Source organism: Aethalodelphis obliquidens, unplaced genomic scaffold (genome assembly GCF_003676395.1).
Source record: "Aethalodelphis obliquidens isolate GAN/ISIS:26980383/991018 unplaced genomic scaffold, ASM367639v1 scaffold62, whole genome shotgun sequence".
Classification (NCBI taxonomy): domain Eukaryota; kingdom Metazoa; phylum Chordata; class Mammalia; order Artiodactyla; family Delphinidae; genus Aethalodelphis; species Aethalodelphis obliquidens.
Window position 1 is genome coordinate 4,713,173 of NW_020838006.1, and position 21,437 is coordinate 4,734,609.

The 21,437-nt window shown below is 43.8% G+C and overlaps 1 protein-coding gene and 1 long non-coding RNA gene across 2 annotated transcripts in view; one reads left to right on the forward strand and one right to left on the reverse strand.

Moving 5' to 3' along the window:
- CMTM8 (CKLF like MARVEL transmembrane domain containing 8) overlaps positions 1-21,437 on the forward strand; it is a 91,169-nt gene that overhangs the window by 26,504 nt on the left and 43,228 nt on the right. The gene's annotated exons all lie outside the window — the stretch shown is intronic.
- LOC113610261 (uncharacterized) lies at positions 621-20,086 on the reverse strand. Its single transcript, XR_003429013.1, has 3 exons — positions 20,076-20,086; positions 14,279-14,283; positions 621-715 (listed from the first exon to the last, which is right to left on the reverse strand). It is a non-coding gene; the product is annotated as an uncharacterized LOC113610261 (long non-coding RNA).

Below are 21,437 nucleotides of genomic sequence, written 5' to 3' on the forward strand. Positions count from 1 at the left end.
TGCCGCAGAGCGGCTGGGCCCGTGAGCCATGGCTGCTGAGCCTGCACATCTGGAGCCTGTGCTCCGCAACGGGAGAGGCCACAACAGTGAGAGGCCCGCGTACCGCCAAAAAAAAAAAAAAAAAAAAAAATCACCTGTTTTTAAGTGTACAGTTCATTGTTTTTTAGTAAATTTACAGTTTTTTAAAAATTAAATATAGTTAATTTGCAGTATTGTGTTAGTTTCAGGTATACAGTAATGTGATTCGTATACGTGTGTATATATATTCATATACATATATATTAGATTCTTTTCCATTATAGATTATTATAAGTTACTAAATATGGCCCCCTATGCTGTACAGTAGGTCCTTGTTGGTTATCTGTTTTGTGTACAGTATATACATATGTGTATATGTTAGTCCCAAACTCCTAATTTCTCCCTGCCCCCCATTTCCTCTTTGCTTACCATAAGTTTGTTTTCTATGTCTGGGAGTGATTTGTCTGTGCTATTAAAATTGCATGAGGAGACTGTGCTCTCATGGGACCCCTCTCGAAAACAACAGCAAATTTCTTCAAGATCATATGCACCTCGCGTTATCACTCTTTTCTCTGTTCCTCTTTGCAGTAAAACTTTCTTGCGGATCTCAGTTCCCCGACCAGGGATCAAACCCAGGCCACGGCAGTGACAGCGCTGAATACTAACCACTAGCCCACCAGGGAACTCTGCAGCAAAACTTCTTGAAAGACTTGTCTTTATTTCCTAATTCCTCTCATCCATTTGCTCTTTTAAAAACTGAATTATAATTGATACGCAGTATTATATTAGCTTCAGGTGTACGCATAGTGATCACCACCGTAAGTCTAGTAACCATCTGTCACCGTACAAAGTTATTACATTATTATTGACTGTATTCCCTGTGCTGTACATTACATCCCTGTGACTTATTTATTTTATAACTGGAAGTTTATACTTCTTAATCCCCTTTGCCTATTTTGCCTGTCGCCTCTGGCAACCACCAGTTTGTTCTCTGTATCTGTGAGTCTTTTTCTGTTTTGTTTTGTACGTTCATTTGTTTTGTTTGTTATTCCACATATGAGTGAAGTCATATGGCATTTGTATTTCTCTGTCTGACTTACTTCACTTAGCATAACGCTATCTAGATCCATCCATATTGTCACAAAGGGCAAGATTTCATTATTTTATTTTATTTTTTATAAATTTATTTATTTTTATTATTTATTTTTGGCCGCATTGGGTCTTCGTTGCTGCGCATGGGCTTTCTTTACTTGCGGCAAGTAGGGGCTACTCTTCGTTGCAGTGCACAGGCTTCTCATTGCGGTGGCTTCTGTTGTTGTGGATCCCGGGCTCTAGGTGCGCAGGCTTCAGTAGTTGTGGCATGCGGGCTCAGTAGTTGTGGCTCGCAGGCTCTAGAGCACAGGCTTAATAGTTGTGGCTCACGGGCTTAGTTGCTACACGGCATGTGGGATCTTCCCGGACCAGGGCTCAAACCCGTGTCCCCTGCATTGGCAGGCAGATTCTTAACCACTGTGTCACCAGGGAAGCCCTACTTTATTTTATTTTAAATTCAATTTAACTTATCGCCATGCTGCGTGGCTTGTGGGATCTCAGTTCCCAGACCAGAGGTTGAACCTGGGCCATGGCAGTGAAAGCGCCGAATCCTAACCACTAAGCCACTAGGGAATTCCCAAGATTTCATTCTTTGTATGGCTAATACTCCACTGTATATGTGTGTATATATGTATATAGACACCACATTTTCTTTATCCATTCATCTGTTGATGGACACTTAGGTTGCTTCCATATGTTGGCTATTTTTAAAAAAATCTATCTATTTATTTATGGCTGTGTTGGGTCTTTGTTGCTGCTCACGGACTTTCTCTAGTTGCAGAAAGTGGGGGATACTCTTCATTGCAGTGCACGGGCTTCTTATTGCAGTGGCTTCTCTTGTTGCAGAGCACGGGCTCTAGGCGCGCAGGCTTCAGTAGTTGTGGCGTGCAGGCTCAGTAGTTGTGGTGCGCAGGCTCTAGAGTACAGGCTCAGTAGTTGTGGCGCATGGGCTTAGTTGCTCCGCGGCATGTGGGATCTTCCCGGGCCAGGGATCGAACCCATGTCCTCTGCATTGGCAGGCAGATTCTTAACCACTGCACCAGTGAAGTCCCTATATGTTGGCTATTGTAAATAATGCTGCAATGAACGTAGGGGTACATATATCTTTTCTAATTAGTGTTTTTATTTTTCTTTGCTTAAATACCCATAATTTGAATGCTGGACCATGTGGTAACTCTATTTTTAATTTTTTGGGAAACCTCCATACTGTTTTCCACAGTAGCTGCACCAATTTACATTCCCACCAACAGTGCACAGGGGTTCCTTTTTCTCCATATCCTGGCCAACACTTGTTATTGCTTGTCCTTTTGATGATGGCCATTCTGACAGGTGTGAGGTGATATCTCATTGTGGTTTTGATTTGCATTTCCCTGATGGTTAGTGATGTTGAGCATCTTTTCATGTGCCTATTGGTATTCCATATGTCCTCTTTGCAAAAATGTCTATTCAGGTCTTAGCTCATTTTTTAAATCGGTTGTTTGTTTTTTTGATGTTCAGTTGTATGAGTTCTTTGTATATTTTGGGTATCAACCCCTTACTGGATACATCGTTTGTAAATACCTTCTCCCATTCAGTAGATTGCCTTTCCATTTTGTTGGTGGTTTCCTGTGCTGTGCAAAAGCTTTTTAGTTCAGTTTAGACCCCCCCTTTTTTTTTGTATTTTTGCTTTTGTTGTCCTTGCCTGAGGAGACATATCCAAAAAGATATTGCTAAGACTGATGTCAAAGAGCTTTATTGAGAGTTATCATAAATGGATGTTGAATTTTGTCAAATACTTCTTCTGCATCTACTGACATGATTTTTATCCTTCATTATAATGTGGTATATCATGTTGATTGATTTGCAGATGTTAAACCATCCTTGCATCCCTGAAATGAATCCTACTAGATCATGGTGTATGATCCCTTTTGTGTATTCTTGAATTTGGTTTGCTAATATTTTATTCAGGATTTTTTGCATCTGTGTTCATCAGGGATCTTGGCCTGTACTTTTCTCATCCCATTCACTCTTGAACCCACTCCAGTCAGCCTGTCACTACCCCACCCAGCCAGCTGTGGTCACCACTGGCATCCACTTTGCCAAACCCAACAGTAAACTTTCAGTCCTCATCTTACTGAAGCTGTGTAATACATTGACACAGTTGACTACTCCTTTTTTCTTTAAATACCTTCTTTTCTTGGATTTGGGGTCATTGTCCTAAATTCATTCTCTTTTATCTCCTTGGATGTGCTCCTCATCTCCCCAACTCTAAACATGGGAGTGCGGGGATTCAGGCCTTACAACACTTTTCTTGTCTGTCTGCGCTTATTGATCTCCAGAATCATGCTTTAAATGCTCTCTCTCAATGTCTGTGACTCCCACTTCCTTTTTTTCTTTTTTGGCCGCACCACGCGGCATGCAGGATCTTAGTTCCCTGACCAGGGATCAAACCCCGTGCCCCCTGCAGTGAAGCGCAGATTCTTAACCACTGTACCGCCAGGGAAGTCCCTATGATTACCAATTTCTGTCTCCAGCTTGGACCTCTCCCCTGAATCTTCCCAGATTTGTATAGGTCTCTTCTTTTATGTTTCATTGGCAACTCAGTGCTAAGTACCAATTTTCGGGAAATATGGGGGTCAGAGAAACATGTTAAAAGGACTCACAAGAATGCAGTTAGTGGGGGCTTCCCTGGTGGCGCAGTGGTTAAGAATCTGCCTGCCAGTGCAGGGGACACGGGTTCGATCCTTGGTCTGGGAAGATCCCACATGCCGTGGAGCAACTAAGCCTGTCCGCCACAACTACTGAGCCTGTGCTGTAGAGCCCGCGAGCCACAACTACTGAAGCCCGCGTGCCTAGAGTCCGTGCTCCGCAACAAGAGAAGCCACCGCAATGAGAAGCTTGCGCACTGCCACGAAGAGTAGCCCCCGCTCGCCACAACTAGAGAAAGCTCGTGCGCAGCAACGAAGACCCAACGCAGCCAAAAATATACAAATAAATTAATTAATTTAAAAAAAAAAGGGGGCTTCCCTGGTGGCGCAGTGGTTGAGAATCTGCCTGCTAATGCAGGGGACATGAGTTCGAGCCCTGGTCTGGGAGGATCCCATATGCCGTGGAGCAACTAGGCCCGTGAGCCACAACTACTGAGCCTGCGCGTCTGGATCCTATGCTCCGCAACAAGAGAGCCCACGATAGTGAGAGGCCCGCGCACTGTGATGAAGAGTGGCCCCCGTTTGCCACAACTAGAGAAAGCCCTCGCACAGAAACGAAGACGCAACACAGCAAAAATAAAAATTAATTAATTAATAAACTCCTACCCCCAACATCTGAAAAAAAAAAAAAGAATGCAGTTAGCAAAATCCAGACTGTGTTTATAGGACAAATTACCCAATTTCTTCAAAAAACAAATTTTAAAGAAAAAATAAAGTGAGTAATGGGAGAGAAACCTTATAGATTAAGAGAGACTTAAGAGGTAAATGTCCGCGAGTTACATTATAGGGACCTTATTTGGATATTGATTAAACAAGCCAATGGTAAAAACAATTATGAGATAATCAGGGATATTTGAATATTGACTGAGTATTGGTATTAAATAATCACTGTTAATTTTTTTAGCTGTGATGATGGTGATTTGGTTATACTAGAAAAGAAAGTTAAAATCTACCCAGAATGTTACCAGTTCTCCCCACCTCCAGTATTACCACCCTCAGCCAAACCAGCATCCTTTCTTGTCTGATTTTTACAGTTGCCTCTTAACTGATCCCCTTGCTTCTGCCACCCCAGCCCCAGTCTGTTTTCAGCAAAGCAGCCACGGAGATCCTGCTAAGATGTGTCATGTTATGCCCCGTCCATTTCATTTGGAGTAAGAGCCAAAATCTGTTCAGTCTACAAGACCCCACGTCCCACTCCGCTCCCGGGTCAGCCTCTCCAGCTACTCGGCTTCCTTGTACCTGCCTTATTTTTCTCCATAACATGTATCACCATCTGACGATCTGATGTACGTACTTTTGTGGGGCTGATACTCCCACTAGAATGAGCGCGATGTGAGAGTAGGGACTGTTTATATTGCTCACTGCTATACCCCCAGGGCTTGAAATATCTCGTTACACATCATAGGCACTAAATAAATGTTTGTTAAAAGAAAGACATGTTTCATGGAGGGGAGAAGTGGAGGACATTAGGGAAAAAACGTTTACAAAGGTTCTGTGGGAATGAGGGACAATCATGAAAAAAGGTTGAGAAATGGGCCTTAGCCCAGGTCGTAGGAAAGCTCGTGATGACCTAGGAACTGCCATTACCCTCCTTACTGTATTGTTCTTTGCTCTTTTCCCATGTGGGACAATCTGTGTCATTTTATCCGTGACAGCTACATGTCATGGAGCAGAACTTGGCTCTAATTGACTCTAACAGGGGAAAGCCCACTTGAATTTCTTCTTTCTGGACTGAACCACAATCTCTTGAGCTCATCCTATGTGGCTAATGTTGACCATTGCTTGGGACTCTTCCCCCGTGATAAGATGTTTACTGCCTCTGGCTCCCAGGATTGATCTTGACACCAAAACCATCTTCAGTACCTTTCACACACGTGCACATACCCCCATTTGAGAACTGGGGCACAGAGAGCCTTTGAGGAGGAATAACAAAGAAATGAGGCAATCCATGCAGAGACTCCAGTGCACTGTTAGTTTCTGGCCAGAAAATGATGCTCTGGATATTCAGAATGCCTTTGGTGTCTTCTCTGAAACTCCGTTTATAATTATCCACTGGGTATTTTATTTGTAGCCCACTTGTTTCTAAAAACGATTTGAAGTAGCTTTAGGAGTATATATAACCCCCCACGCAAATATACACTTAAATTTAACAAAAGAAAATGGGAAAAACTCTAGCCTGGGAGAGCAGGAGGAAGCAGATGAGTGAGCACTGTGGTGGTGGCGGGTAGGAGGGACCCACTATAGAGGGGGGGTGTCACCTGCGCCCCGCGCTCTCTGCTGCCCACCCACCAGGAACTGGGGAGGTGCACTGCCCCCCACGAATGCCGCACTCTGCTTTGTCACTCATAATTTTTTATTCCTTTTAGTCATCATGTTGTGTTTTTTATTGAAAAATCTAAGTAACTGATTCTATAGCATCATCGAAAAAAGTGTATTTAGGACTTAGAGTAGACATTCTAGATGATTCGTGTGTGCCTCCACCTCTGGCCAAGATCACAGCTCAGAGAGGTCGTGAACTGTGCCTGTTCATCTTGGTACTCTGGTACCTGGAAAGCAGGAGGAACTCGATAAATATTTTATTGAGTAAATGAATGGTACTACAGTTCTCCTTACTGGAACAGAAGCAGCCAGTCAGTTGTTTGAGGGATAGTTTGTTTGGTTGCTTGGTTTTCTTCCTGGCTCGTTTTGTTTCTCTCTTTTTATAAAATTAATTAATTAATTAATTTTTGGCTGCATTGGGTCTTTGTTGCTATACGCAGGCTTTCTCTAGTTGTGGCGAGCGGGGGCTACTCTTGCTTGCGGTGTGCAGGCTACTCATTGCAGTGACTTCTCTTGTTGCAGAGCACGGGCTCTAGAGTGCAGGCTCAGTAGTTGTGGCACGCAGGCTCAGTAGTTGTGGCTCACGGGCTCTAGAGCACAGGCTCAGTAGTTGTGGCACACGGGCTTAGTTGCTCCGCGGCATATGGGATCTTCCAGGACCAGGGCTTGAACCCGTGTCTCCTGCATTGGCAGGCAGATTCTTAACCACTGCGCCACCAGGAAAGTACCTGTTTTGTTTTTCTTGTGTGTGTGTGTGAATTTTCTTTTCTTTTCTTTTCTTTTTTTTTTTTTTTTTGTGATACGCGGGCCTCTCACTGTTGTGGCCTCTCCCGTTGCGGAGCACAGGCTCCGGATGCGCAGGCTCCTGACGCGCAGGCTCAGTGGCCGTGGCTCACGGGCCCAGCCACTCTGCGGCATGTGGGATCTTCCCGGACCGGGGCACGAACCTGTGTCCCCTGCATCGGCAGGCAGACTCTCAACCACTGTGCCACCAGGGAAGCCCTTCTTTTCTTTTTTTAATTGAAGTATACTTGATTTACAGTGTCGTGTTAGTTTCAGGTATACAGCACAGTGATTCAGTTATACGTATATATATTCTTTTTTTCAGATTCTTTCCCCTTATGAATTATTACAAAGCATTGAATATAGCTCCCTGTGCTGTACAATAAGTTCTTGTTGGTTATCTACTTTATATATACTAGTGTGTATATGTTAATCCCAAACTCCTAATTTATCCCTGCCCCACTTCCTGGCTCTTTTTGAGAGTTCTCTCGTGTGGGCAGTTATATCAGGAATGTTGAGTGGTGTCCTGGATCTTGTCCTCAGAGAAGCTTGGGAGAAACTTCTGACGCAGGGTCCATGCGGCCTTTCCTTGTAGAGGGAAGTTGCAGGTCTGGCATCACAGGGCATTTGAATGAGGGAGCGTTTCAGTCTCCAGCGATGCAGTCTAGGCACATCTGACCTGACCCAAGAAGGAAGCTTAGGACCCTCAGGGCACATGGAGAGCAGCCCCTAAATGTTACTGCTTCCGGGGGCAGCAGCGGGTACATGCTGGAGGCGGTTCGGTTGGAAGTTAGGTAATATAGTAGTAAAAAGCAGGGACTTTGCACAGAATTATACATAAGCGTATACCCCAAAAAAGTATTTGCAGAAATGGATGAAATCCACATAATTTCTGTAGACTAGTTAAGTGTATTGTGCCTGTCTCAATGTATCAGTGTCCTGGTTTTAATAAAGTACTACAGTTAATGTAAGATGCCACTATTGGGAGAAGCTGGGTGATGGGTACCCAAGACCTTTCTGTACTGTTTATGAGTCTATAATTTAAAATAAAAAGTTTGTGTTTTTGGGGGGTTTTTTTTTGTTTTTTATAGCAGGGACTGGCAACAGAACTGGCTTCCGCCTCACACTACCCTGTGCTGATCGGTGACTTTTCCGTATCCCTTATCCCGACTGATAACTACATACTGCTCTTTGCCTTTCTCCCCTTGCGAATATAAAGTCCTTGAAAGCAGAAGCTGTATCCGTTTTGTTCACTGCTAAGTTCCCCCCTACTTAGCACAGTGCCTGGTACCTGTTTTTTGTACTCAAATGTTTGAATGAAGGTAGCACAGGTGACTTTGAAGTTGAGGCTGTTCTGGTTTTCTGACAAGGAGAACAATGCCACCTCCTTCGGGCATTGGGAGAATTAAATGTCTGTAATGTGGGTGGAACTCAGGGCCTGCCTGAGAGCAAACACTCAACTCAGGGCTTGGCACACTTTCCATAAAGAGCCAGAGAAAATGTTTGGGGCTTTGCAGGCCATGCAGCTCTGCACTGCAGTGAGGCAGCCATGGGCAGCCTGTAGCTGAGTGAGCCTGCGTGTGCTCCAGTGCAATTTTATTTGCAGACATTGAAACTTGAATTTTTTTTTAAAATTTTATTTATTTTTATTTTTTGGCTGTGTTAGTCTTTGTTACTGTGCACAGGCTTTCTCTAGTTTTGGCGAGCAGGGGCTACTCTTCATTGTGGTGCGTGGGCTTCTCATTGCGGTGGCTTCTCTTGCTGTGGAGCACAGGCTCTAGGCGCACGGGCTTCAGTAGTTGTGGCACGTGGACTCAGTAGTTGTGGCTCGTGGGCTCTACAGCTCAGGCTCAGTAGTTGTGGTGCATGGGCTTAGTTGCTCCGCGGCATGTGGGATCTTCCCGGACCAGGGCTCGAACCTACATCCCCTGCATTGGCAGGCGGATTCTTAACCAGTGTGCCACCAGGGAAGCCCTGAAACTTGAATTTCATGTAGTTTTCACTTTATGAAGTATTTGTCTTCTTATTTTCCCCCAACCATTTAAAAATATAGAAATCACCCTTAGCTCATGGGCCTGTGGGCCCTGCCTTTTTCCCAAGCTCATTCTCCATGTCACTGGCTACAGGCACACACAGAAACTCTGGAAACTCGAGCCTTTGGGGCAGTCAGTGTTCCCCCACACAAGGGGTTAAGTGTAACCGTCCCTCTCTGGGATGGGAGGAAGGCCGCTCCTGGGGCCTCAGCCTGCATTGTCCAGGAAGCCCCATTTCCCGTGTGCAGATTTCACAGAAATCCCGTCAGCTCCAGGCACCTCGCTGTGGACTGTTCTCCAGGTGAACTTGTCTCCTGGAAGGTCAGATTTGAACTCAGCCTGCCTGAAGAGCCTCTCAGCTCCGGGAGGGCGGCAGGTCCCTCAGTCCCTCTGAAACCCAGTTGCCTCCACGTTAGAATTGGAGTTGTGATGTGCAGTGGAGTCAGATTTGTGGTGCTTCCCATCTTTTATTTTGAGCTGGCTAACATCCACTGAATCCCCTTTTCTGCTTAAGTAGTTACACTCACCCAACAAATAACGTCAACATGTTGCTTTGAGAACTGACACACAACAATATGTAAGGTCCCTAGCATGTAACCACTGTATTTTTTTTCAGTTTTAATATTTTTTTATTGAAGTAGAATTGATTTACAATGCTGTGTTAATTTCTATTGTCCAGCAAAGTGATTTCAGTTATACGTATATACCTACATTCTTTTTTTTCAAACAATTTCGAGTTGGGTTTTTTTTCTATTAGTGCATTTTAAAAATATTTATCTTTGCCTGTTATTTGATTTTATTATTTATTTATTTATTTTTGGCTGCATTGGGTCTTTTTTGCTGTGCACGGGCTTTCTTTAGTTGCGGCAAGCAGGAGCTACTCTTCGATGCGGTGTGCGGGCTTCTCATTGCGGTGACTTCTCTTGTTGTGGAGCATGGGCTCTAGGCATGCGGGCTTCAGTAGTTGTGGCATGTGGGCTCAGTAGTTGTGGCTTGCGGGCTCTAGAGCGCAGGCTCAGTAGTTGTGGCACATGGGCTTAGTTCCTCCACACCATGTGGGGCCTTCCCGGACCAGGGCTCGAACCCGTGTCCCCTGCATTTGCAGGCGGGTTCTTAACCACTGCACCACCAGGGAAGTCCCAACCTTCTTGTTTACCATTTTATATATATTAGTGTGTATGTGTTAATCTCAACCTCCTAATTTATCCTTCTCCCCCCACCTCTCCCCTTTAGTAACCATAAGTTTTCTAAGTCTGTTTCTGTTTTGTAAATTAGTTCATTTGAATAGATTTTTAGAAAGTGATATCATGATATTTGTCTTTGCCTGGCTTTCTTCATTTAGTGTCATAATCTCTAGTTCTATCTGCGCTGCTACAAATGGCATTATTTCATTATTTTTTATGGCTGAGTACTATTCCATTGTATATATGTACCACATCTTCTTTATCCAGTCCTCTGTTGATGGACATTTGCGTTGCTTCCATGACCTGGCTATTGTAAATAGCGCTGCAGTGAACATTGGGGTGCATGTGTCCTTTTGAGTTATGTTTTTCTCAGGGTATATGCCCAGGAGTGGGATTGCTGGATCATATGGTAATCCTATTTTTAGTTTTCTGAGGAACCTCCATACTGTTTTCCATAGTGGCTCCACCAATTTACATTCCCACCAACAACATAAGAGGGTTCCCTTTTCTCCATACCCTCTCCAGCACTTGTTATTTGTAGACTTTTTAATGATGGCCATTCTGACCATTGTGAGGCGGTACCTCATTGTAGTTTTGATTTGCATTTCTCCAGTAATTAGCGATGTTGAGCATCTTTTCCTGTGCCTATTGGCCATCTGTTTTTCTTCTTTGAGGAAATGTCTGTTTAGGTCTTCTGCCCATTTTTTGATTGGGTTGTTTGTTTTTTTTTGTCCTTGAGTTGTATGAGCTGTTTGCATATTTTAGAAATTAATCCCTTGTGCATAACTACCGTTTTTATTGGGTACCTTCTGTGATATTTGAACCCAGATGAGATAAGGAAGTTCCCAGCTAGAAAGGAATACAGTAAGATTGCCACGATTTTCTTAGACACACACACACACACACACACACACACACACACACCTGCTCAGTTCTCTCAATTTGAAGTTTTTCTTCAATATTTTATCTTTATCAGAATTAGCATGACACATAGTCATGAATTTTTTTTTTTCAAAGTTTTACTTAAACTTCCCAGATATTTTGTTCCTAACCAGGTTGAGGGCCAATGTGATCATTACTTTTACTCTTAAAATCACTAAATACTTCAGCTGCTAATACTATTAAACTATTACTAGGTGAATTATTTTCTTAGTGTTCAAATAAATTTTAGTGTTAGATTTATTGGGTGCTAGTAAAGTTTTATATTTTGTCATTGTGTATGATAGGAACTACAGTTATTCTACCAAATCAGAATACACTTAAATTAGAACATTGGATTTAGTGTGATATAAGTTTAGTAGAATATATAATGCATCTTGGGAGGCTTTTAAAGGTTGATTAGATTGATAGAATCTGAATAAATACTTTAGAAAATTAGTCTTTGTATAGAAATCCTCATTGGGCTTCCCTGGTGGTGCAGTGGTTGGGAGTCCGCCTGCCGATGCGGGGGACACGGGTTCGTGTCCTGGTCTGGGAGGATCCCACATGCCGTGGAGCGGCTGGGCCTGTGAGCCATGGCCGCTGAGCCTGCTCGTCCGGAGCCTGTGCTCCGCAACGCGAGAGGCCACAACAGTGAGAGGCCCCTGCACCGAAAAAAAAAAAAAAAAAAAAAAAATCCTCATTATTTCATGTATCCTCCAACTGTATAGAGATGGCCAAGTCAATTCCATTTCTGTACACAAGCAATAAACAGTTTGCAAATATAATTTTTAAAACTTACTATATATGACCTCTATAGAACAGAGCTATGAAAGATGAAGATCTAAAAAAATGGAAAGCTATACCGTGTTCATGAATGGGGAAGCATCAGTATTGTACAGATGTCAACTCTTTCCCAAATAAATTCATTCAAAATAATTACAGTCCAAATCACAAAACCTTTGTGTGGGTAAGTGTAAGGTATGTGTAACTTAAACTGCTTTTAAAATGTGTTCCTATGTGAAGCAGGATAGTCTGGGGCCAAATTTCGAGTACTTTGGTGCTAGATTATGGAGTTTAGATATGATCTAATATGGCAGTGTTTCTTAGGCTGGAGTCAGTGTTTGTGTTTTCAGAAATTAAAAAAATGTTTGAGTAACTAATGTTACAAGCAAATTCTGGACATTCTGAGTTTGCCCAAGGGTTGCCAGGCATCTTCAGGGCAGACACTTGTGTTTGTGTTTGCAATCACCTTGATGCTGAGCTGTAGTCATCCATCATGGGCTAATGACAAAAGAACAAACAGACTGATTATATAGGGGTCTGATTAGACCAAGTGAGGCCAAGTAATGCCACAGTTCATGAAGGGGCTTGCAGCAGCTGGAGTAAAGTGACTGGAGAATTGTATTTCCACACAGGATATGACATGGCTAGTAAACACAAAACAACTGACACACTTTCAGTACCGTATCTCAGTTGCAAAGAGTGTCTGGTTTCATAAAATGTTGCTACTGAAAAATAACTAGTGTTGTTGATTAGAAGTTTATTGGATTTATGGTTTTGTATTCTATTTAATTGCAAGTTTGGTTTGGTGTATCAGTGTGGAGGAACCTACAAGTAAAAGATGTGTGTTTGGGAATTCCCTGGCAGTCCAGTGGTTAGGACTCCATGCTGTCACTGCTGGGGCCCAGGTTCAATCCCTGGTCAGGGAACTAAAATCCTACAAGCCGCGAGGTGTGGCCAAAAAGAAGAAAGAAAGGATGTACGATTAGTTCTCATTTATAGTGACATTACATGGCTTAGCCGTCACTGAGGGTTGTTGTAAGAATTATGTTCACTTTAAAGAGGCCCATGTACTATTGAAGATTGAGAAATACTAAAACGGGCTGAGTAGGGCTGGAATATGATGTAGATTTTATTTTCTTTCTCTGCTGGCAATCTCATGGGAGATGAGAGGCAAAGATGAGTTTGGGTGGAGAAGCGTATTTTTTGTAGGTCAACTGTTGACAAGTCTTTAGGCGTTTCACTTAATCACATGAAGAAATGGAGAAAAGTTAAGTGACTTATCGAAAGCCACGTAGCTGGAAGTGAAACAGGGAGGACACCAGTTCAGCCCGCATCCCCTTCTACCAAGCTGTCATGCAGGGATGAGTGGTGGCCTCACTGGGATGGTCACAGTTGGATCCAGGAAAGGAAGAAATCTGGAAACCTTATTTCTTGAATTTTCCTTTTCCCACCTAAAGGTCTGAGGTACCTGGCACCCACCTGGTTTGTGGTGAGTTAAGCCAGTGACCTGGGCACAAGTCCTGGGCCCTACATCCTGCCCCCTTACACCTAGTTCCTTCCGTGTGAATTTATTTTTTAGAGGAGGAGGTGGCCTTTGCCGCCATTCTGTGGATGGCTAGTGGGATTTATTTTCCCAGCCTGTATGACTTGGTAATTGAACATATAGGCTATGAATTAGGTGAGATTATATCTCCTTAAATCCCTCCCATGATCTGTAGCTCTCATTTTCTTCTGTCCAGGCTTACCTCGTGGCTTGATTTTTAACAACATGCTCTGGAAACAGAGAATGTTTCGTGTTTCTCAAGGCGATTATTGGAGAAAATATTCAGAAAAAAAGATCTGAGCATTCCTGAGTTTGAGTTTGTGTGTGGGAGAAATGTCTGCCCCCTCATTCAACCCACATCACCTTGGGTCGTGACCTCCTTGTGGTGCAGGGCAGCTTGGAATTGGAGGAGATTCCCAAGGGACGTGGAGCTCCTCTTACAGAGGTGCCTCGTTTCACAGATGAGGAGACTGGGGTGTGGCAGAGCTGGGCCCCGAGTCCCAGTGTGGAGCCTCTCTTGTTTCACACACATCACGACTTTGTGTTTCTGTTTTCTTAATTGCACTTAGTTTCCAAACAGGCATATACTAGGTAATATGTCTACATGGTTCAAAAGGCAAAATTACGAAAAGCTGTGCACAGAAATATTGCCCCCCACCCCTGTCATTAACCCCGCCTCTTACACAGGACAGCCTTAGGCTTCTTATTTATCCTTCTGTCATTTCTTTAGGCTGGGGTTCCTCAGCCTCAGCACTGTTGACGTCTGGGGCTGGGTAGTTCTTTGTTGGGGGGCAGGGGGCTGTCCTGTGCATATGCACTAGATGCCAGAAGCACCCACCTGCCTCATGACAATCAAGAATGTCTCCAGACGTCATCAAATGCCTCCGGGGGCAAAACTGTTTCAAAGTTGAGAACTGCTTCTTCAGGCAGATACAAGCAAGTATCTTTATTTCCCACCCCTTTTTACCTTAACAAGCTCTATGCACAGCTCCTCTTCCTGTGATATCTGTCTGCCTGTCTTTCTGTCTGTCTGCCTATTTTTACTTTTCCGTGTACAGACATCCCAGCCACCCCCCGGGTCCGCACACCTGGGCGGCTGCCCGCATCCTTGGTGGCGGCGCCGTGGTGGAGTCAGCGAGTCCCCTGTCGTTGGGCCCTGGCTTGTAGGCTGCTGCTGGTCAGCCGCTTGTTCATGGCCGTGGTCCCCTTGTGCAGGTGTATCCGTGGGATAGGTCCCCAGAAGTGGGGCTCCTGGATCAGGGGTAAACTCCTCTCATTTTGGTGGCTCTTGCCAGCTTTCCCCTCCACGAGGGCCGTGCCCTTTGGCAGTCCCGTCAGCTCTTTCCCCACTGCCACACCATCGGTGTTGTAGAAACTTCGGATTCTTGCTTGCTCTGTAGGTGAGCAATGCCACGTGTTTCCTCATCAGCCAGCATTACATCTGTTTAAAAAAATTTTCTTTTTAATTTTCTATTTTTTTGGCTGCGCCGCACAGCACGTGGGATCTTAGTTCCCCGACCAGGGATGGTACCCGTGCCCCCTGCAGTGGAAGCTCGGAGTGTTAACCACTGGACCGCCAGGGAAGTCCCAACATCTATTTTAATAACCTTACTCATGTTGAACAAGGCGCTCAGTGAAATGCAGCCTCATCTGCTCTCCCGAGTGGCACATGTCCTGCACTTGTCCATTTCTGGGTCTTTGCTCTTGCCGTTCCTCCCCCAAGAATGCTATTCCTCCTCGCTTTCAGAATTTTCACTGTCCTTTGAGGCTTCCAAACGCCATCTCCTCTGAGGTAGTTGAAGCATAGGACAGACTGTGGACGCTTGTTCTTGTGTGGCTTTATTCAACCTGGCCCAGTTGGAACCTGTTTTCCTTTGTAGGAATCTGGTTTCCCTTTGCCACTCCCTTGAGACAAGCCTCGTGTTCTGCTTCTGGCCCCATTACTGGCCCAATGACCCTGGGGAGATCACTTGTTCTTCTAGAGCATTTATTAAATGACCTGCTGGGGCTGCAGCGTTGCTTCACTCTGAGGGCTCTGTCGACGTTATTCCATGGGAATGGCGCCCGTAGGGTTGCATAATGTGCTGTGTTGCTTCAGATGTTCCTGCTGGATTTGAGATTCCGTGGGTTGCAGCCTCCGCCTTGCTTACCCAGGTTTTTCTTGGGAAGAGCAGTGCCTCGTTCGACCCCAGAGGCACAGGAGGGGTGTGTGTGTGCCCACGTTTGCGTGGGTGCCTTTGTGTGTTGTTGATCCTTGGCCCCGCCGGTACAGGGCAGCAGAGCAGCCCACCTAATGTCCACGTTTTTATCATTTTAATAAACCTCAGGAGGTTACCTTTTCAGCTCATTCCCTATGTGGTTGCTCTCAAAAGATGGTTGTTTTTCCGGGAGATGGGTGTCCTAGCCCCCTGGACAAAGAATCAATCCCCGTATTATGTGTTAGTGTAAAGAGATGATTTTAGGGAAATTGCCCTCTACTTTGGAAGAGGGATCACACCATTTCCTTGCCTTGAATGGACACAGTCTGAGCTTGAACTTTTAACCAGGCTCTTCTCTTCTATGAAGCAACATTTGTGACTCAAACTCCCCTTGTGGAATAAATGGTTGCCTCACCCAGACAACCCCATAGCTGGTCTCAGCCCTGTCACTGCTGGAGTGGGTGCTCCAGGTTGCTTTGTCTGCCTGAAGTCCCAGTAGTGTCGTTACAGCATCTTGCACAAAATGGTGGTTAAAGATCATCTCTTCTATTGTTCACCGGCCTTATCTGGAGGAATATTTCATTACCAGCTTGTGGTAGTTAAAGAAAATAAAGTTCTTAAACTCAGGGGGTCTTGGCAGTTTAAGATAGGAAAAGAAGATCTGTATGTGGGAAGAATTTGGGGGATAGTTTCGGTACTAATTTAAGGACTTGGAGTGTTTGCTTATGAGGGAGCCCTGGATGAGAATAGCCAGGGAGAAGTCAGAGATGCCAAGGAACCCCAGGGCGAAGGCAAGGAGGCCTGGTCTGTGTTCCCCAGCACATTTCATGGTCATTGGCAGTGTTCCTTGTTCATAGAATCCCACACACTCTCGATAATCTCCTAACTAAAAACTTTGAGTATTGGAAGATCTAAAATATGAGACATGCAATTGGCATGTGACTCATTGCTTTTTGAAATCTTTCCTTAAAAATTTTTTTCAGAATTCTTAGCCTCTTTCCAGAGAAACCTGAGCGGGAATTTTTCTTTACATCCAGCTTTGCTTATAAAATGAAAACAGTCCTGATTTTATATTTCATTTGCTGTCCCCTATCAGCCAGCCCCTCATCACATGGCTAGTTTAAACCCATCGTGGTTGGGTTCATTTTTCAAAGAGTCCGGTGTATTTCCACGGAGAACAGTCCGAAGTCCTAGACAAACAGCCCGAGGTCAGAGGATGTTGCGGCACCATTTTCAAATGTGAGTGTCTCTTCCTTCTACTCCTCCTTTTGGAGATGTGTTCAAAAGGGAGCATTGGTTTAAATCAATGAAAACGTTGGCTTAGGTTACCCTGTATTTTGTAAACACTTTGGAGTACTTCGGTTTAACCATAAGAATGCCAGGATTCTATCTAGCTTGGCTGTTCCTACACTAGACATAGGTTTTTCTTCTACAGGAGTCATTTACTCAAGGGGAGAAACATCAAAAACTGGTGGAAAGATTTAAGAAAAATTTATCCAGAACTTAAAAATACGGCGAAAAGAGATGACCGAGTGCCCTTTCTGTATCCTACTAGAATGTTGTCTAACAAGCCTCCTGAAGATCATCTGATGTTCTAGGGCAGAAGTCAGCAATTTTTTTCTGTAAAGTGCCACATAGTAAATAGTTTAGGCTTTACAGGCTGTTTGATCTCTGTGGTAACTATTGAACTCGTTGTATTGTGAACACAGCCATAAACAATGCATTCAACTGTGTTCCAGTAAACCTTTATTTATGAGTGTTGATATTTGAATTTCATGTAATTTTCATGTGTCATAAAATATTTTTCTTTTGATTTTTTTCAATCATTTGAAAATATAAAAATCATTTTTCACTCACAAGCCCTATAAAAACAGGCTGATGTTAATAAGTTGCAAATGATTTTTGTCCAATTAAGATGTGAATGATTTCTCCCAGGTAGGAAAGGCCCATCAAGGCTAAAGCTTTATGCCCTGTAGGACATTAATCAGTTTTTGGGTTTTTTGTTTTGTTTTGTTTTGTTTGGCCACGCCACGCAACTTGTGGGATGTTAGTTCCCTGACCAGGGATCGAAACTGGGACGTCAATAGTGAAAGTACGGAGTCCTAACCACTGGACAGCCAGGGAATTTCCTAACTAGTTTTGTATCAGAATTTCTAGTCTATTCCAGAGTTCGTTTTTTCCATAGATTTTTTTCCTCCACTTCGGTTTTTGTGCCCTCCTTTGAGCCAGCTTTGTCATCCTACTGATTCCTTCATCAATGAGTTAAATCTTTGGCATGTCTCCTCTATATTTACATGAGAGGCAAGTGTTTAACTTTTCAAAAAGTATACTTTGACAGCCACATGGATAAAAAGCAGCATGGTACCTTTTAAATAACAATGTAGAAATTTCTGTTCATTTCTGTTTAAAACTAAGAACAAGGCAATTCAATAAATCATTCCATATAAGAGTAAAAGATTTATGCCTTATCTTCCAACCTGCCAGCTGAGTGCAGGAAATGGTCAAGGTAGGGCGGAGGTGGGTGAAGAGGGGCAGAGGGGAGACACAGCTGGGGGGGAATCTCTTGTGCCCACTTGGGCTCAGGGGAGCTGTAGCATTGCTTCTCCAGGCACAGTGGTGACATTGTACTGGAGATTCCTGACAGCTTACACAGTTTTCCAAGAATGCTTTTTGGCTCCAGCCAGAGGTTCTTATTATTGATAGTCTAAAACAAAGAAGGAGGAAAAATATTTTTTTCAGGAGGCATTAATGTGGAGAAGCCAGGTGGTATTCCAGAGAACATTGGACTGGCTTTAGAGGTTCTGAGTTTTGAGTTTGTAGCCAGCTAGCTGTGTGACATTGGATAAATCAGGGTACTTTTGTTTTTGCATATCATATGTAAAATGGAAACCTGGGACTCTCTAGTCATTAATATTCCTTCTGGTGCTGAAAATTTTGTCACAAAAATAGACTCATTCCTTTGGTGGAATTAAGAGTAGTCACTAATTTCTAATTTTTTTCCTACATAAGAATAACATACTCTGTAAACGACAAGGACCTACTGTATAGCACAGGAAACTATACTCAATATCTTATAATAACGTATAATGGAAAAGAATCTGAAAAAGAATATATATGTGTGTGTGTGTGTATATATATACACACACACACATATATAAAATGAATCACTTTGCTCTGAACACTTGAAACTAACACAACATTGTAAATTAACTATACTTCAATTTAAAAATCAATTAAAAAAAGAATAGCATAGTCTATTTAGAATCTAGACTTCTAGTTTAGACTTCTTATATACAGCATAAAATAATCACTTATAATAAAATAACCTATAAAAGATAAAGATAACCACTTTCAAGTTAATTCTCTCCTTGGAACAAATAATGGTGGAAAAGTACAAAGTGGAATTGTGTTGCCTTTGTTTGCTGTTCAGTTTATGGTGCCAAGTGCCTTTAACAGGATCTTTCTGTTCCCTATACCTTAGGGCCACTTCTGTGTTCAAAGTCAGTTTTTAAGTCTGAGAGCAAAGATTTCCTGGGCCAAGGGAGGAAAAGATGAAACAAAGCTTCAAAAAGGCAGTTTGGCATCCTGACAAGCCAGAACCTTGGGGAGAGAGATGGAAACAGAAAATAAGGAATCAGAGGCTCTTTTGAATTAAAAAGTACTCTTGTGGGGTGCTTGAAGCTCCTTGGGTATTTCAAGCCCAGAGAAGGGATTATAGCAGATCTCAGAAGGCGTTGGCCCTTAACCTTTTGCCGACGTCAGGGGTCTGTGGAGAACCAGGGAAATCTAAGCTTCCTTTCCTCATAAATGTGTGCACACACACACCAAGTTTTGCCTGTAGCTTCAGGGTCTTTTGAGATCCCAGACAGGAAGATATTGACTCGCTAAGTTTGAACAAAGGAACCAGGGCATTTGGTGCAGAAATTTGTCATCTTTGAAGAAGGAGTTGGTCTTAATATCCAAGCGGCCCTATGAAACGATTTAAAGTAGGGACTTCCCTGGTGGTCCAGGGGTTAAGACTCTGCGCTTCCACTGCAGGGGGCACGGGTTCGATCCCTGGTTGGGGAACTAAGATCCCATATCCCGTGTGCAGGGGTGCGACCAAAAAAAAAATGATTAATTTTCTCTCTCTAACCCCCAACCCTTACAAACAACCATGTGCCCAACTGGGCAGCCTCCTCCTTTTCTCAGCAAATTGTTCTTGGTCACCATTATATGAACTCTCTACTGACTGTCCAAACTGTACGGGTCTCAGAGTCCAAAGTAAATAAATTTGGGTTGTAAATAAGTAAGGTTTTTTAAAGAAAATCTTCGTTGACTTATTCTAAGTTGCTGAGAGTGCACTGCTTGATGGGAAGTGGAGGCCTTTCCTGGCAAGATTTCTATATATTCAGTTTGTTAACATGTTACAAAGATTACTTTAATCTTTGCTTGGGATTCACAATCTTGAAGCCCATTATTGTATCCATGAGAAATTTCTAGGCTTTTTGAGAACTCTGATGCATCAAAACTACTGATTTCAGATCATTCTTTTTTTTTTTTTTTTTTTTTTTTTTTTTTTTTTTTTTGCGGTACGCGGGCCTCTCACTGTTGTGGCCTCTCCCGTTGCGGAGCACAGGCTCCGGACGCGCAGGCTCAGTGGCCATGGCTCATGGGCCCAGCCGCTCCACGGCATGTGGGATCTTCCCAGACCGGGGCACGAACCCGTGTCCCCTGCATCGGCAGGCGGACTCTCAACCACTGCGCCACCAGAGAAGCCCCAGATCATTCTTTTTATTTATTGATTGATTAATTGATTTCTGCATTGGGTTTTCGTTGCTGCGCGCGGGCTTTCTCTAGTTGCGGTGAGCAGGGGCTACTCTTTATTGTGGTGCGTGTGCTTCTCGTTGTGGTGGCTTCTCTTGTTGTGGAGCACAGGCTCCAGGCACGCTGTAGTTGTGGCACGCATGCTCAGTAGTTGTGGCTCACGGGGCTCTAGAGTGCAGGCTCAGTAGCTGTGGCACATGGGCTTAGTTGCTCCGTGGCATGTGGGATCTTTCTAGACCAGAGATCAAACCCGTGTCCCCTGCATTGGCAGGCGGATTCTTTTTTTTTTTCTTTTGCGGTACGCGGGCCTCTCACTGTTGTGGCCTCTCCCATTGCGGAGTACAGGCTCCGGACGCGCAGGCTCAGCGGCCATGGCTCACGGGCCCAGCCGCTCCGCGGCATGTGGGATCCTCCCGGACCGGGGCACGAACCCGTGTCCCCTGCATTGGCAAGCGGACTCTCAACCACTGCGCCACCAGGGAAGCCCGGCAGGCGGATTCTTAACCACTGCACCACCAGGGAAGTCCCTAGACTCCTTCATTTAAATTTCCCATTTAACATTTTGCCACACTTGCTGTATCTCTTTGTGTGTGTGTTTTTTAAAAAAAATACATCTTTATTGGAGTATAATTGCTTTACAATGATGTGTTAGTTTCTGCTTGTGTATTTTATTTTTTGTTCAGTCACCCTGAAGTTGCAGATACGACAGTCCCTAAATACTCCAGTGTATCTCCCAAGAACAAAGATGCTCTTTTCTATAATTGCAATCCCTTTATCACACTGAAGGAATTTAGCATCAGTTCAATACTATATAGTTAATGCAGCCCATATTCGCATTCCCAAGATGTTCTTTAATGTCCCAGTATGTCCCTCTAATGTCCTTTCCCTCCACGTTTTCTGTTCAAGGATTCAATCAGGATCACAAATTGCATTTGGTGGCCATGTCTCTTTAGTCACTTTTAATCTAGGAACGTCCTCAGCCTTTTGTTGTCTTAGGACACTGACATTTTAGGAGTCCAGGCCATTTTCTTCTGGAGTGTTCCACGGCCTGGTTTGTCTGTTTCCTCATG